Genomic DNA, 18,335 nt, shown 5'->3' on the forward strand with positions numbered 1-18,335 from the left:
CAATCTGCTCCTTTGGCTGTAGTAGCGTTAGATGCTGCTAAAGCATTTGACTGAGTATGTTGGGTCTTACTATGGGAGGTTTTGAGCTCTATAGGATTTGGCCCCAAATGTATTAACATACAAGATGATCTACACGGGGGCTTTGGCCAGGATCTTGTTTCACGCTATATTGTCCCTTAGTTCTAATAGTTTTAATAGTATTAACTCCGTAAAAAAAAATCATATATATATATATATACACTAAGAGGGACACGGCAGGGTTGCCCTTTATCACCTCTCCTTTTTGATATTTACATAGTGCCTCTTTCCCAACAGTTGAGACTAGATGCCTTAGTGGTTCCATTTAGTACTTCCTCCTATAGCTGTAAAGTAACGCTTTACGCTGATGACCTTTTAATCTATACGGCTAATCCCTTGACCTCTATTCTGAGAGTAGAACAACTATTGGTGGAGTTTGGCTCTGTTTCCGGCTATTTAGTTAATACTGATAAAACTGAGGTTATGTGTTGGAACACTACGGATTGGGAGGGTGAAAGATACTTGAATATCTCAGTAGTAAGAGATATAGAGAAAATTCCACTGCTTAATCTGTCAAGGGTTTCTAAAGAGATAGAATGTTGTTTAAGTAGGTGGAAAAATCTTCTGTTGACAACTTATGGACGGGTTAATTTGATATAAATGGTTGTCCTCCCTAAATTATCTTATGTTTTAATGCTATCCCTCTTTGGTTCCCCCATCAGGGTATTGATAAAATCAGGGGAAATTTGCGAGTTTTATTTGGGCCCATAAAGGAGCTAGGCTATCTTGGAAAAAACTCAGACGTAAGCTGTATAAAGGGTGGATTGGCTTTACCTGATTTTAACTGGTACTGTGTTGCCTTTCAATTAAAAAATATCCGAATGCTCCTGCCAGAAACAGATGGTTCCATTTGGGGGAAACTTTTGGTGTAGATGATATGGCTTTGGAGCATGGAGGGTTTTCTGTTCAAGTTTGGTGTGCCCAGGTTTTTCAAGAAGGTTCGGTTAAAGGTATTGAGTTCTGCTTTGGATATTTAGTGTAGGGTCAGGAGGAGGTGGGGTATGGGATATTATTAGGATCTTACCCCTGTTTGGGTCCCCCCGGAACCCTAGACTGTTTAAAAGATGCTTTAAGTCACCCACGCAGAAGGGGGGGGAGTTACAACTTGGTCTGATTTGGTATCATCGGAAGGAGTTCACCCCAGGGAAGTATTAAATGCAAAAACAAGTAATGAATTGTCTAGATTTAAGTTTATCAATTATCTTCCTGGTTTGTGGGATCACAAAAGGAGATTGGGGGCGATTATGAATTGGAGATCTCTCTCCAGGATACCAGGCCTATGAATAAAGAGGTGGCAAGGTGGTATGAAAGATTTTTAGTGGCAGAGGGGGGAAAGTTATCACCCCCTTATGCTGTGTGGAGAGGAACTCTCTCAGAGGAGGTCACTGAGTCAGTTTGGGAGATCTCATTCAAGACTTTGTACTCAATTATAAAACCTGCTAATTTGAGGTGGAACCATTTTATCACCATTAATCGCCTTTACTAGACCCCCAAAAAAATATCCAAGTTCGCCCCTCAACCGCCCCCTAAGTGTGTGAAGTGCAGCTGCATAGGAGCCAATGATGTCCACAACTTTGTTGAATGTTCGCATCTGAGAATTATTTGGGATGGTATAGAACTAGCATTTAAATGTATTTTCCAATGGGAGATTACATTAAATGCCACTTCAAAAACAAACGAGGGTCCCTGAGTACAGAAATATTAGTAGAGGGAGGCAGGGAGCAAAATGAGACGAGAACAAAACCTCTCCTAAAAAGCATATTTAGTACATAGGTAATATACCCATTAATTTGTATATATCAACATTGTCCCACAACAATTTATTTGAAAAACATATTGCTTATTTATTTTTAGACATAGAATAATAATTTTCTTTAAATATATACAATACAATATGTACAACACAATAAGAAACAAAGAAAAGGCGCCTTTTCTTTGTTTCTTATTGTATGTTTATAATTATTGTATTTTTGTGTATTGTTTCCTCTTTGTGTACTGTTTTGTATAATTTTCTTATTGTCATGTAAGTGTGTATGGTTGTTCGGCTGCATGTTAGGATGGTTGGTTGCTTCAGGTTGATTGAGGATGATTGTGTATCTCTAATATGTTAAATTGTACTGTATATATTTAAAGAAAATTATTCTTCTATGTCTATGTATGGAAGTTACTGGACTTAAAAGGAAGTCTACCTTCATCCCTCCAGGATATAAAATCCCGAAAGAGGTTTTAACAATTGAAAGAACTTTGCTCTCGGGTATTTCAGCAATAGAGCATAAAAACAATACATTAAGTACAATCTGCAAAAAAGTGAAAAGGACGCCCTAATGACATTGAAAAATGACAAAACAATGGTCATAAAACAGGCCGATAAGGGAGGAGCAGTGGTTGTCTGGGATATAAATAAATATAAGGAAGAAATATACAGTCAACTTAATGATACCAACTGCTACCGAAGGATCGGGAGGAACCCTACAAATGACCTACAAGCCGAACTTTTTGTAATCATCCAGAGAGGGTTTGATTGTGGTATCCTCGGGCCAAAGGAATTCCTATATCTTCAAAACAAAAATCCTAGAACACCTGTGTTTTATGTTCTCCCGAAGTTACATAAAAATGACACTAACCCGCCAGGACGCCCGATCGTGTCGGGCTGCGACTCCCTCTTAGAACCAGTGGCGAAATATATAGATTTCTTCCTAAAGCCATTTGTTAACGATGTACCAGCGCATCTGAAAGACACCACAGCATTCCTAAATCAACTCAAGACAGTCCAATTTGACAGCTCAAAACAACTACTAGTTACAATGGATGTGACTTCACTGTACACACAGATACCACAGGAGCAAGCATTGGAGACCTTGGAGTACTTTCTGGAGACTAAACCCCGTCCCAGAAGAGTCCCTACAGAATTTCTGTTGGAATTAGCAAAATTCGCTTTACAGAGGAATTTTTTTACATTTGATTCTGAATTCTTGTTCCAGACAAAAGGAGTAGCCATGGGCTGCCCCTTTGCACCGGAGCTGGCGGTCCTCTTCATGGGGCTCTATGAAGAAAAATGTATCTACAAGAACAACCCGTACTCAGCTAGCATTTCAAAATATATGCGGTACATAGACGATGTCTTTTTCGTCTGGACTGGCCCTCAAGAACAACTGGAGGAGTTTGTCCTTTGGCTAAACTCGAGATCACAGGACATTAAATTTACCGCAGAATCATCAGACCGAACAATCACGTTCTTGGACGTCAAAATATTTCCATGGGAGGGAGGCTTAGGAACTACACTATATCGAAAAACAACGGATAGAAATAAAAGCCTCCACTATACCAGCTACCACCCGAGAAGCCTGTGACAAAATTTGCCATATGGACAATTCTTGAGGATACGAAGGAATTGTTGTTGCAAGGAGGAATACTTCGCACATGCGTGCAAGCTCTCTGAAAGATTGATGGAGAGAGGCTACCCGAGGAAACTTGTGAAACATGCTCTAAAACGAGCTTGGTGGGTCCCCAGGGACTCCCTTCTGGAGAAAAGACTGAAACCGGAACCAAGTAGAATTGTATGTGTAACAACTTTCTGCCCGAATGCACATCAACTAAAGAAGATGATTAATACCAACTGGCATCTGCTCCAAAATCTGCATGAAGATTTTTCAGAACTACCCTTGTTTGCCTTCAAGAAGGATATGAATGTTGCCAACCATCTGGTAAGAGCAGCCCTGCCAAATGAGAAACCATTAAGCCTCGGAAACATGCTCCACCTTCCACCAATAGCTGGACATCATAAGTGTGGCACCTGTACATGTTGTGACCAGACACTAGAGGGAACGGTTTTCTCGTTTGAAGGAATTCATTGGAAACACGAGAGTTTTACGAATTGTAAAACAAAAAATTTAGTGTATGGCATTCTTTGTCCATGCCCAAAGTTGTACATTGGGAAGACCACACAAGAGATTCGCCAGAGGATCACCCAACATAAATCACGGGTAAGAAGAAATGTGGCAAATGCACCACTTGTCAACCATTGGGTGACAACAAAACATAAGGAATCAGATCTCAAATGGACGGTGATATCCAAGATTGAGATAGACAAACGAGGGAGTGACCTGGACGTGAGACTGAACCAAAGGGAGGCTATGCTAATTATGAAATATAATACCGCAATTAATGGCCTTAACGAAATCTCCGAAATTTTCAAACACTGAATGCCATATTGCAACTATATGTAGCAACTACCCATTGCAATCAAACATCAGAAGTCCGACTTTTTAATATAGGAATCATCTACCTATCACCTTTAATCTGTATTAACTACATCTCCCAGAAAGCCGAGCTACCAGTGGCTCATGTGACTACCAGGAAGTAAAAATCCCCCACTCGCATTAGCACAGCCAGTCCTAGTCTCGCCCACGTAACTTTGTACGTGCTCTGAAGGCTCTGAACTCCGTCGGACAGAAAGAATTGACTCTTAGGTAAGAGAAAACTTCTGAAAAATAAAGTGAAATAAAGTGTAGTTTAGTATTATGTCGTCAGAAGGTATGCAAAAAAAACCTCACATTTCGTGAATCACAGGGAGTCACCCTTATAAAAAGCACATAAGTTCATAGTGGTCATTAAGACCCCCTGGGATTACGGTCCCTAATTTTTTGATCCATTGTGTTTCTTTCCGTGAAAGTGTGTTATTAATGTCCATGCCTGTGTGTGGTACTATATTGGATAAATGTCTTCAGGAATTGAACTCTTTCAACAGTCGGATACAATTCACATATGACATTAACGAAAGTAAAATACGTTTTTTGGATATTGAAATTTTAAAAACCCACACCGGATTGGCTATTAGAGTTTATAAAAAACCTACTGATGTGAATAGTGCACTACACTTTTCAAGTGCCCATCCCGTGTCCTTAAAAAATAAAACGAATAACATCGGGAGAGGAGATTTGCGAACAATTGATAGATGACCAAGTGATGAGGTATAGATCTAGGGGTTATCCAGATTCTACTTTGATTGAAGCGAGAAGGGCAGTATCATGTAAAAAAAGAGAAGATCTATTACAGAAACAAAACAAACCAAGAGGAAATAAGGAGGTGTTTGTTTTAAAATATTCAACTCAAGCCCCCAATATCAAAGCCATTATTCGGAGGAGATGGGAACTGATCGAGAATGAACCTGACTTCTACGGGGTCATAACAGAAATACCTCTGTTTGCCCATACTAGGGCACAGAACCTTCGGGAACTGTTAAAAGCACCAAAAACAGATAAACTCAAAGCATTCAAGGGAATGAGGAAGTGCCACAACTGTGGTCAATGTGGGAACGTTATCATTGGAAAGGAATTCCGACATCCTCAAACTGGGAAAGCAATTCCTTTAAGACACACGTCTGATTGCACGACTGACAATGTCATATACACGATAAAGTGTCCCTGTGGACTGAAAAATCAAAACAAGGATAGTGGAGCATAAGAGTCGCATACGTAACAAAAATATGAATTCCGCATTAGCAGCACATTGGATTAATGCAGGTCATACCATTCCGCAACTGAGATACACGATCCTTGAGAGTATAGTACCACACACAGGCATGGACATTAATAACACACTTTCATGGAAAGAAACACAATGGATCAATAAATTAGGGACCGTAATCCCAGGGGGTCCTAATGACCACTATGAACGTTTGTGCTTTTTATAAGGGTGACTCCCTGTGATTCTAGAATGTGAGGGGTATTTTGCATACCTTCTGACGACATTATACTAAACTGCACTTTATTTCACTTTATTTTTATTTGTTCATTATCATTTTCTCTTTATGATTATTATTATTTTTACTTTTTCTATTGTTATTTTAGATTTTTCTATATTGCACTCATTCGGTCGTTCTATTTTTGATTTTGACTATGAGCGCCATCTTGGATAAGGGTAATTTTAGCATTTTGCTGTCCTTTTTTCATGTTAATGACATGCGGAGGGCGGCGCACCATCCCTCTTGTTAGTTTACGTATTTGGAGTCGGTAACTAGCTGCAGGATGCACACGAGGAGCAGTTAGATGTATGGACGGCGTTTTAAAAGCTGGAAGGTAGGGGGAACTTAACTCTAACCTTAACTTTAAACCATTCACCCTCACTATGAGTAATTTTTAGTCCTAACCGAGGATTTAACTTGGTTTTCAGACATTCTCTTGACCTTAAGATAAGAAACACGGAGGGGGAGATTACTTGTGCTTTTGAGGTAAGACCAAGACGCTGTGGTTTTGAATGTATTGAGAACATATTTAGACTGTCTGAATAGGACTGAACCCTCTTAATGACTGCTTTATTATTACTATTTCTTTTAGTGATAGACGAGTTTACCTTCGTTTCGAATTGCTACTTTGGATCTGATACTCAACCCCTTTGTGAGTAATTAGTTTGATGTTACGATTGAATTTTTGATTAAATAGTGTAGGCAAATGAGTATAATCCTACTTATTTCAACAGGAAGAACAGCTATTTCTTTGCATACATGAGGAATACTATTTTTCCAGCATGATATTGAAGGTACAATACATGAGTTCTTGAGGTGTACCACATGACGATGGTTGTTTTCTGATTACACTGGTGTGTGGCTAATGAAAAAACACACGGAGCACATGGTCGGAGTCCTTCCTATTATTTTCGGTGTTAGGCTGTTTTTTGGTGTTTGTGATGCAGGCACATTTTAAATTCAAATTTATGTTTGGACTTTCACCACTTGGAACTCTTCCACTGAATACTTCATGGTATCTGTGTCGTTTTTTAGCATGCAAAAACCTACAGGAATATGAATCATGTTGAATTTAATTGCATTCTATTTGCATTTCATTCCTTTTTCATTGTAACTAAGGCTATCGTATGTCTTTGTTGTAGATTCGCAATCTGACTGACTCCGAGGAGTTTAACTACACATACAAGTGGATATTGATAAATGTGATTTCCCCTGATGAAGGGTTCGGGAAGAACCCGAAATGCATTGGGTTGTTTCTGAATTGTTTATGAATGTTGTATTTGATACATTAACCAAAAAGTGACATGTATACTGACAAATGGATCAGATTTTTGACATGTATTAACATTTGAGTTTAATTTTGCTTTATGGTTTAGATTGGATGTTTTTGAGAACATTGGAGAAATACTAATTTGCTTAATAAATTGCAAAACGTTTGATTACAAAATTCAGGCCTTAGTGTCCTTAAGCTGTGCATTGCTTTCAGTCACGGGTTTTCCCTAGACTCACATATAAGCACTTTAAATTCTAAACATCCCTGAGTTTTTCAGCAACATAGTTTAGGTTGAAATATACCCTAAGAGCCTAATGCATACATGCGTGCCATGTGACCACCTGTGTGAGTTATAATAGTTTCCTGGTCACCTAAATTTCTCACTTAGTGAGGCAAGGATGAATCAATTAAAATAAGCATTACTCCGAAAATTTACTATTTATTAAGCATGATGTCTATTACTTGCTCTGAAAAGTATTTTATTACTACAGATAAGCTGATTAACAAATTCCTATGGAATGGGAAGAAATCCTATATCTCGAAACAACAATTAAGGTTCCCTAAAGATATGGGTAACATAAATCTAGCTGATTTCAGAAGATTTCAGTCTATCTTTCTATTTAATCAGGGACTGCACTTATTTAAAATTGATGGGCTATAAACCCCACTATGGAACACTCCGGAAAAACATTTGGTGAAAGATTTGTCTTTGTTATCCATCCTTACCATTGACAAACACAATCCAAGCCTACAGAATCTGATTATTTCCAATAATAGCAGAACGCTTTTAAGTATTGACGCCAAGCGTTCAGTTGTTAAAATTACTAATTACAACATAGCATCTCTATGGTGCAATCTGAAAATCTGATTGGAAGGAATTCCATACATTGTTGAGACATTAAGTACTAAAAGGGGTTCCATTAATCAAGAATCTAGAATTACAGAGGAAAGCAGAGGCAGTTTTGAGGGGGGCCCTGAAGAAGTCACTGGTTAGTTGTTAACACGCCCAATGCGAATGCCCTGGAGATCGTGATCTGATGAAATGTGGGGTGCCGCTCGCAGTCGTGAGGTGTGCTGACTCTGCCTGACCCTCGGGAATCTTACAGAATCACCAAGTGGAACTGCGGCTGATTTGAAAAGCCCTTGTTAGATTGTCACGGACCTGCTGCTGGCTCAATACTATTTTACAGAACTGGGCTCTTACCGGGGAGCGGGACTGCGAGGCCCAGAGGTGCTTGCGTTCTGGCATCTCGCGCACCTGGTGCCTCTTCCCGCCCCTCCTCCTCCCTGTGGATTTTAAAAGACGAATCGTGGCCCCCGCTTTGCGGGGGCCGCTCGCAGTCATGAGGTGTGCTGACTCTGCCTGACCCTCGGGAATCTTACAGAATCACCAAGTGGAACTGCGGCTGATTTGAAAAGCCCTTGTTAGATTGTCGCGGACCTGCTGCTGGCTCAATACTATTTTACAGAACTGGGCTCTTACCGGGGAGCGGGACTGTGAGGCCCAGAGGTGCTTACGTTCTGGCATCTCGCGCACCTGGTGCCTCTTCCCGCCCCTCCCTTCTCCTACTTAGGCCCACTAGCCGGGATGCGCGCGGGATGAAGCACGGGGCGAAGCCCGGGCAAAGGGCGGGCCTTCTAAGGCCGTCCAAGGTCGTATAAGGTTAGGCCGGGCCCCCCCTCTTTAATTGGTATCCTGCTGACGATTGTGTGTATTATTGTATTCAGGCTACGTATATAATTAAGCTCTGCATTATTGTTGCCTACGCCAAAGCCCATAGGAAGCAGTTACAATGTCCTTGAGATCTGGGAAAGACAGACATGTCACTCTTACCTCCTCTGGTGGGGCGGTTACTGGCACCCTAGACGAATTTTTTACAAGAGCCACTACAATTATTGAAAAGGAGATTGCCTTTGCAGAGAAGCGCTTGTCCATAGATTTACTTACGGGGAAGCGCTCGTCGCTAGGTCGTATTGGGACTGTGGTCTCCCCTGTACCCTCAACTGCACCAGGTCGCAACCTGTGCCCTCAGTCTGTTGTGTTAGTTGAGGACGTAGATAGCCCCATTCCCAATGACACGCCCTCCAGCCCGGTCCCCAGTATCAATATATCTGGAGTTTCAAATTCAAATTCTTGTATAGCTCACAGTCCCCCCCCCCCCATCATTCAGAACTTGACCACAACACCTGTTAATAAGCCAAATAGTAGGAAAAGAGGGGGTGGACCTTTGAAGGGTGCTCGAGCCAAAATCCAAAAGAATTCTAGAATCTCTGTACCTCCACCTGCGGTTACTCAGCCACCTAGTTTGCCTAACGCTGTAATAGAAGATTTCCACCTTTCCCCAGCAGGTGTATTTGCTGATGATGGAGGTCTTTTGGGAAAAATCGAAATTCTAGTGAAATCATTGATGCTACCTCTTTTAGAGAGGAAAAGAATGATTAACTCTAAGCTGGATCTGATTGAGAAACGGTTTACAGATAACACCCATATATTGGATACCCTAGTAAGAAAGATAGATAGTACAAGGGCCCCAGACAACGCTAATATTGATCAGGGTCAAGGTAATAAACCTAGGATGGCTCCTCAGGCCTCTAGCACTAAATCCCTCTGTAAGGTGGAATGAGCTTGCCCAAAGAAACAGCCAGTTGACAAAAATGCCCCAGCCATAATCGGGGCAAGGGGGAGTGCGACTGAGGCTGTGCCTAAGCCCCAACCTCTAAAAAGTGCCACAAATACAGGAAATAACAGCAACAGTAAACCCCTGCAGGTGAGGGAGGCCCGTAAAGATCGTCTCCCCTGCATTAATCTTCCCCCAGAGTCCGCACCCTATTCAATAATACTGGTGGGGGTGCGTGCCCTAGGGGGTGAGAAAGTTGAGTCTCATGGGGATTTAAAAAATAAGGTGACCCACTGGCTCAATCGAAATAGAACCCTCCCCCCTTCCTCAAAAACAAGATCTTGGGAGAAAGAAGGGTGAACTGGGTGGGTAACAATCACAAGGACCTAGAGGGAGACTGTATTGTAGTGAATTTTAGGGACCCCTGGGTGGTAGATTACATTAAAAGAGAGCCTAGGTTTGGAAGAGAAGGAGATATTCAATCCCTGAGCCTTGACTATTTTTATCCAGGGACTAAACTTGGTCGTCAAACCCAATTTCCTAATTATCGTCGGGGTGGTCTCCAAGGGGCACCGATCTTTTATCGGGCGGTGCATCAACCATTCCTACCCGTGTTTAATAGGTTTGACCCCCTTGTAGATCTAGACGGTGTGGATTGACTCCCCACTATATCTGAGGGTAATGTCACGCCTAAGAAAGCCGGCAGCACACATGAAGTGACGGGTTCGCCAGGGGTGATTACTGCCATGGCTAACAGTGCTGTGGAGTTGCTGGGCGACTAATTCCTTAGGGGGGCTAACAGTGCTGTGGAGCCGCAGGGTGATGAATCCCCTCGGGGTCTGAAAGTACTCCAGCTGGTAATATAGCCACACTTCAGTTGGCTAACCAGGCAGTCCCCCTTAAAATAGTATCGTGGAACATCGCAGGGCTAAAGAGTAGGGTAACAAATGGGGAATGGCTAGAATTCGTGGACACACACGATATTGTACTGTTTCAGGAGACCTGGGCTAGCAGAACCCATATATCGTATGGGTTATCTAAATTTCCACATACCCGCCATCAGGGTTGGTAAGGGTAGAGCATCAGGTGGTCTGATTATCTGGGTGAGACAGTCACTTAAATATAGGTCCATAGAGGTGACTGGGTCTAACCCGGATATTCTTGGAATAAAACGCATTAGTCTTGATCACCGAGAAATCAATATTGTTAATGTCTATGCTCGTGGCTTACCCGGTGGTCGGAGTCGGGTGACAATTATAAAGGAACTTGATTCCCTACTTGGTTTAATAGGGATAGGATAAGTTTGTAATTGTAGCTGGGGATCTCAATTGTACCATCGAGCCCCAGGGAGATAGTGGTGAGGATTTTACTGCTGAAGAGGATATGCTTTGGAATGTTCCCCCCCTAGACCTAAAACCCATCAAAAAAGTGACAGAGGCTGCACTTCACTGGTTAGGCTTCTGTTTTGATTGGGGGTTGAGAGCAGTAAATGGCCGATCATCTTCAGATGTAATGGGTAGGGTCACATTTGATAATGGGGTTAGAACAAGCAGAATTGATTACTTCCTCATAAAAATTGAGTATTGGTCGTCTTTATTGGATATGATTGTTCATCCTCGTCCGGAGAGTGACCATAACCCCCTGGTTCTTAGTTTGAAGTTTGATAATAGACCAACTGAAAGTTGCCCCACCGAGTGTACAACTGCTGAAGTGTTGTTAACAAATGATAGAAGGAGGGTAAAATGGAACATGATAGTGGAAGAACCCGCAGTTTTAGATACGATCTCTAACTTAGTTTTGAGAACATTGCAGGCCATGCAGGCTTTGTCTGACCCTCTGGTTAATAATTTGGGGCAAATAAGTGCATTACATGTACATCTTTTTAGCTCTTTGAAGGTCCTCTTCTCTAAAAAAATCACAAAGTCCCTGGCCCCCTTGGCAGCGAAACCAGGACATAGATGGTATAACAAAAAGTGTCGGGGGCACAGAGTGCCTTGATCCTTGCCTTAAAGACCCGTGTGAGCGTAGACATTAGGAAGGCTAGGCATGAGAATAGAAAGATCCAGAACGAGGCTAAAAGGGATTGGGAAGATTTGTACTGGTCGGATTTATATGATGCAAGTCTGTCTAATAACCAGACTAAGTTCTGGCAGATCGTAAAATGGGGGAGAAGTAATGATTTGCAAACCCCATCCAACCATGTTGCTGAAGAGGATTGGGTAGTTTATTTTGAATCTCAGTTCAAAGGTCCTGAAAATGTGTGTAGTGTTGTTTCGGAATCAATTTCCGCACAGACAGGACCGTGGTGCCCCCGCGTAGCTTTTGAATGCAAACATACAGAGATTGTTCTGGGTCTCACGAAAGTTGGAAAGGCCCCAGGAATGGACTTTATTCCGGTTGATCTATTTAAACATGCTCCTGGGTTGTGGGTGCCGTACATTACAATACTTGCAAATGCTATTGCAAACGGTGCCCCGATTCCGGATTCATGGCTGGGAGCTGAAATTCTCCCCATATTTAAGAAGGGGGATTGCTCTGTCCCCGGGAACTACCGGCCAATTAGTCTGATAGACGCAATCCAAAAAATATTATCTAGGATGGTGTTGGCTAAAATTCAGGTCTGGATGGATACCGAGAACATCTTATCGTCTATGCAGGCCGGTTTTAGACCCTGTGTCAGTACAATCGACCAGGTGTTCAGATTTATTCTCATCTATTGGAAGGTAGTGTCCCTAGATGGCGGAACGATCTATGCAGCGTTTGTAGACCTAAAGTCTGCATTCGACCTTGTCCCCAGAGCTAAGTTATGGGAGGCCTTGAGAATCATGGGCATGCCCAGTGACCTTTTAGATCTGGTTATAAGATTGCATGAGGCAAACTTTGCTCAAGTTAGATGGGGGAAGCAGGGGCAGTTTTTACTATTCATCAACAGAGTTGTGCAGTTTTTTGCTGACACACCGACTGATGCTCCTTTTCTGGGTGACACTAAGTTTCTACTCCTTATTTTCGCAGATGACACCCTTATTCTCTCCAAAACCCAAACAGGTCTGCAAATAGCATTGAATAAATTTGAGGAATTCTGTAAGATCAATGACCTACAGGTCAATGTGAGTAAAACCAAATTTATGATGCTATCAAAAAATAAGTCCCAGGCGGGCTATGTTACAATGAATGGTATTCGATTGGAGCAGGTGAAAACAATGACTTATCTGGGGGTCATTCTTGAGAATAGGGTTAGGTGGAAAGAACAGATCGATGGACTCTCCTTGAAGTTTGCCCACCTAACGGGGTGTCTCATTAAGGAACAGAGAACCTCAATAACTGAAAGAATTGGTCCTGCACTTAAAATATACAATGCTAAAATAAACTCTGCAATATGGTGCGGACCTTTGGGCCCATTCGGATCTGTCCTCCCTGGTAAGAGTGCAAAACAAATTATTGCGTTCTCTGGTTGGTTTGCCCCAATCAACTCCCATGAAACCCCTATTATTGGATGTAGGATGTCAACAGATTGATGAAGCTGCACACTTCAGGCCTATTGCCCTGTGGAGGAAGATTAGGTCAACCCCAGAACTCGCATCTTTTGCAAATGAAATCCAAGATGTTAGATCAATAATAGGTTCTGGTAACCTCCCCTGGTTTAAGTCTGTTAAATTCTTGCTAGAGAAAATGGGCTTAAGTGAGTTATGGTTGAATCCTGGTGGTAATGTATTCCCGCCAAAAAAAGTATTTAAAGAACTTTACTGGGCGGCTCAAAGGAACCAATGTGTGGCTCAGTCTGATTTAATTTCTCTGACTGGTAGGTTCATGATTCACAAGCTTGACCCTCTGTTTGAAATCTATTGGGATGTAATTACCAAGAGTCAAGATAGAAAATTGTACCACCAGTTTAGGGTTGGAACGTTACCATTGAGATCATTTACAAAGAAATGGAGTACTTTGATAAATGCCACTTGTCCATGGTGTTGCGACCAAACAGAGACAGTTGATCACGTTTTCTGTGTATGTCCTGCCTATTCAGCCCACCGGAGAAAATGGTTAAAACCAATTTGTAAAAATCTGAAAACTCGGCTGGAAAAAGAGGCTATCTGGCGGTTGAGGACAATAACTTCTGCTCCAGTTGCCATTGCGGTAGCTAAATTTTTGGGATGGAGCTGGATAATCAGAGCAAGGCACCTTAAATCCACTTCCTGATAAAGTTTTGATGATATGTTTTTATACTCATTGTACTTTTAGGGATGTCTTTATATGCTTATTTAATCCTGTTTTATGTATATTACTCATTTGCTTAACTAGTATCACAGTGTAACTGTGCTACTATGTATAGTTTAGAGATGTGATTGGGTTCTATTGATAACTCATGATTTTAATATGTGCACTTTCTTATTTACTTATTTTAATATTTTTTGACAATGGCTGTAAATAGAAGATGACAGTGTTTTAGCATGTCTTTTATGATGAAACTTATCGAAATAAAGACGTTTGAACTGAACTGACAACCCTTCAATCATTTCTTTAATTGATGAAATAAAGAAGAGTGATCATGTAGCTTTGAAAATCTATACATTTTTTAAACACCCATTCGCTTACGCATTGAACTCTCTACAAACAAAATGGTGAACTGAATGGCGAAAAGAGATCTCTACAATTATCCCAGTGAACCTGTGGTCTAAAATATAACAAAACACTTGCTGTAAGAAATCACCCCTAGTCTAGCTCGAAATAAATGTATCCTTCTCCACAGAATATTTCTAACAGCAGACAGACTAAACAAGTTACGCCTAACATCATCTAGTAACTTATGGAGCAATTAAGCAAAAGCTTGCGACGTAGCATATATGTTTTTTGACTGTCCATCAGTGCGCCCGCTCTGGTATTCAATTTACTCACACATACATGACATCTTTCATTTCTCTTGAAAACAAAACATCTGGTTTGAATAAGCATAATCTCCATTTATTTGATTTAATATTCATGTTAGATCACAAAATGAGTTAAAGTAACTGGAAAGATTTGGTGAACAACTCCAAATCAAATCAAAACAGAATTTGGAAGTAACGCTGATCACCCGTGAGGATCTCCAGGAGCAGTGAATCCTGCGATGGAGAGGGGTTCAGTTGAACAGCCAGGTCTTGAGTCCTTTCCTGAATTTCAGCCGAGAGGACGAGGTTCGGATGTGATCGGAGAGGTTGTTCAAGGACTTGGCAGTGAGGTAGGAGAAGGAGCAACCTCCACAATTGTTTCAGCAGAAGTGTTGGGGTGTGGCAGAGTAAGGTGGATTGCAGGTGTCTGGTGGGTTGGTTGACGTTCATGTGGTGATTAATGTATGCTGGTCCCTGGCTGTGCAGGGCTTTGTAGGTGCGGATCAGCATTTTGAATTGGCATTTGTTCTGAAAGGGCAGCCAGGGAAGCTTTCTGAGGTGGTGGGTGATGTGGGTTTTTCCGGGGAGTTTGAGGATAAATATGGCAGCTGAATTCTGTATGGTCTGCAGTCTTTTCAGGATGTGTGCCCTGATTCCCCCATAGACTGTGTTGCTGTAGTCCAGGAGGCTGGTGACTAGGGCTTGAGTGACCGTTCTTCTAGTTTCGATGGGGAGCCATTTGAAGAATTTACTGAGCATGAGAAGGATGAGGAAGTAGGTGGAGAAGACTGTGTTGACCTGGTTTTTCATGATTAGCTTGCGGTCCAGGATGATGCTAACTTTGAGGGCATGGTCAGTCAGAATTGGCGAGGGTCCAAGTTCAGAAGACCACCAGTAGTCGTTCCATGACAAGGCGTTGTTCCTGAAGATCAGCACTTCTGTTTTTTCTGTATTGAGTTTTAGGCAGTTGTCTTTCATCCAGTCAGTGGTGTTTGCCATGCATCTGCAGAAGTTAGCCATAGTGATGGATGGGTCTTCGATACAGGGAGAATGAACTAGTTGTCATCTGCGCAGGATATGACGTTTAGTCCCTGGGTTCTAACAATGTAGGTCAAGGGGGAAATATAGGTGTTGAACAATGTAGGGCTCAGGGACAAGCCTTGAGGGACACCGCATATGTTGTTCTTAGGTTCTGAGGTGAAGAGAGGTAGGCAGACTTTCTGTGTTCTTCTGGTGAGGAAGCCAGTGATCCATTGGAGGGAGTTTCCTTGGCTTCCAATATGGTGGATTCTCTTGATGAAGGTGTGATGGGATACAGTGTTTAACGCAGCTTAGAGGATGAGGAGGATTAGGTACAGTGTTTCTCCCCGGTCCAAGAGGGTTCTGATGTCACCGGTTGCAGAGATCAGGATAGTTTGGTGCTATGGTTGGTGGGGAATCTGGACTGGAAGGTGTCCAGAAAACTGTTGTCCTCCACTACATATGGTGAAAATGGTTGTGTTATATTAGGGGCACAGAACTTTTTTCAGCACAACCACTCCATTGGATCTTGTCAGCCAGCCCTTTCTGGAACAAACTGGATGAAAACCTTGAGAGCATTAAACCACAGTGAATGAATATTATACGCTCCTAATCTTAACTCTGAATATCTTTTCTCATATTTTAACAACTCATTATTATTGCTTACGTGTAAAAACTAGAACGACGTTTTCAAAACGTGACCAAAATGTTCTGCCATGGGTTGTAAGTAGTATCTTTTTCCAAATCGTCTTTTTCCTTTTTTATCTTTTCTATGTAGTATGGTGCACTATGATGCATACGCCGGGGGACGACACGGCTCACGCAGCTTCCCTTTTGTTATATCTATGTATTTATTTATTTTGTAAAACTTTCAATAAAAACAGTCTGAGAATAAAAAGGCAGAAATATGTAATAAAATTTGGTCGAAATAAAGCAACATCCAAAGGTATACTTTATTAACAATGTTTGACGACCAAATCCGCTGGCTACGTGTATGGTTCTATTGCAATGACTTGTTTTTAAGCCTTTTTATTTAGAGCCTTCGTGGAACGTGTACAGCTACGGCAATAAATTCTGTTCCTGTCTTGTGTGCAATGCTCTGTGATTTTGCATAATCACAATACAATGCAAATGATCTTGCAGTAGACCTCTTACTTAGTGTTTATACTGAATATGTATTTCCTGATTTTCTTTTTAAACCGTTTTACAAATCTAACATCTGGTGTTAACTCTAAAAATATATGAACTACATATACACAAGCTATAAAAAGCGTGTGTGGTTTATGCAAACTTTAAGACTTTGTGTAATATTGCCTTTTTATTTAATTTGAGGCTTCCAATATAAAAAGTGTGTCCAAATATGTTTCTGAATTCCGTTTGAAAATATCCTATTAATGGAATATATTGCTTACAGTTTTGTATTTCAATGGCAGTCAACCTCTCTCCATCAAAGCACAGAGCGGTATGGCAGGGTCTGCCATGCCAGTGTCTGAAATAAATACATTTCGCCTGCAGCTGCTTTGGCTGTTTTGAACACACATTTATCTCTACAATATGTTAACGGTTCTAATCAGAGGCTTTTGTTATCATAATTTTGAAAAACAATTCTAAAACTAACAAGCCTTTCAATTCAATTGCAACAAACAATGTTAGACATGCATGACATTAGAATATAAATGGATAATGTCTTTTTTATTATAGACCTTTCTTTGGCTAAATGTTTGCACTATTGTGCAGAATAAGCAGCCGCTTTTCATATATAATCATCGCTGGCTTTAATTTCGGCTTAATATCTAAAAAATAATTGAACATATGAAAGAAGGAAATGCAATTAAAATATGTAAGCTACAGTTTAAATTCATAAAGAGGAAGATGTGGTGCATGTGAACGTGCGTAGACTGGGGCACAAATGCACTTATGTATTTTCACAGTTTTGACTGCTTATGTCATGCTTCTGACTACAAAGCAGAAACATGCAGACTCACTCCAACAAGCATCGCAAACCATGCTGCATGTAAACATTTGTAGTTCCATCACCTATTGTGTTAAATGCATATGTTGTGGCTTAGGGCCGCGCTAAGAATTTTGCGGGTTGTTTGCTACTTTCATGGTTCCCCTGCTTCTCTTAGAGACTGTGCAGGTCCAGTGACGTTTTAAGGCAAGGGCAAAGTGAGCTCTGGCCCAGGACCCCAGCATTTCAGACCCCATGATAGTGCCACTTCTGTCCTGCAGAGAGCCTTGCCCTGATGACCTTTTATTAATTATTATACAGATTTGTTTTAAATACCATTTTTCTTTAATGCATTCCTAATGTGTGTGGGTATATTGCAGACACAATGTTGTGTTTACGTTTCATGCAACATCCATAAAAAAAGTTTTTTAGATCAAAACAGGAACTCACATATGAGAAACTGGAAGATGTCACAGAGATTATTTGCATTTGGACAAGTGTTCTTATGCACTGTTAGTGACCTGGCAAAGAGGGCACGAAAGAGCTCAAATTGGAACATTCATTCAAAGCTGCTCCGAACAGGGGCCTCCAAAATACGTTTGGCCCATGGCCCCCAAAACCCTTATGATGTACTGGGGCAACTCTCGGTTTTGATAATGGAATGAGCATTCAAAATGTGCCCTAACCCATTCACTCAGATATATACCATACATGGTGAATATCAAAACACTAATATACCCATCAGATTTGCATTGTTACTTAATGAACAAAGTAGCACTTGCTAGAAATT

Source organism: Lissotriton helveticus, chromosome 10 (assembly GCF_964261635.1).
Source record: "Lissotriton helveticus chromosome 10, aLisHel1.1, whole genome shotgun sequence".
Classification (NCBI taxonomy): domain Eukaryota; kingdom Metazoa; phylum Chordata; class Amphibia; order Caudata; family Salamandridae; genus Lissotriton; species Lissotriton helveticus.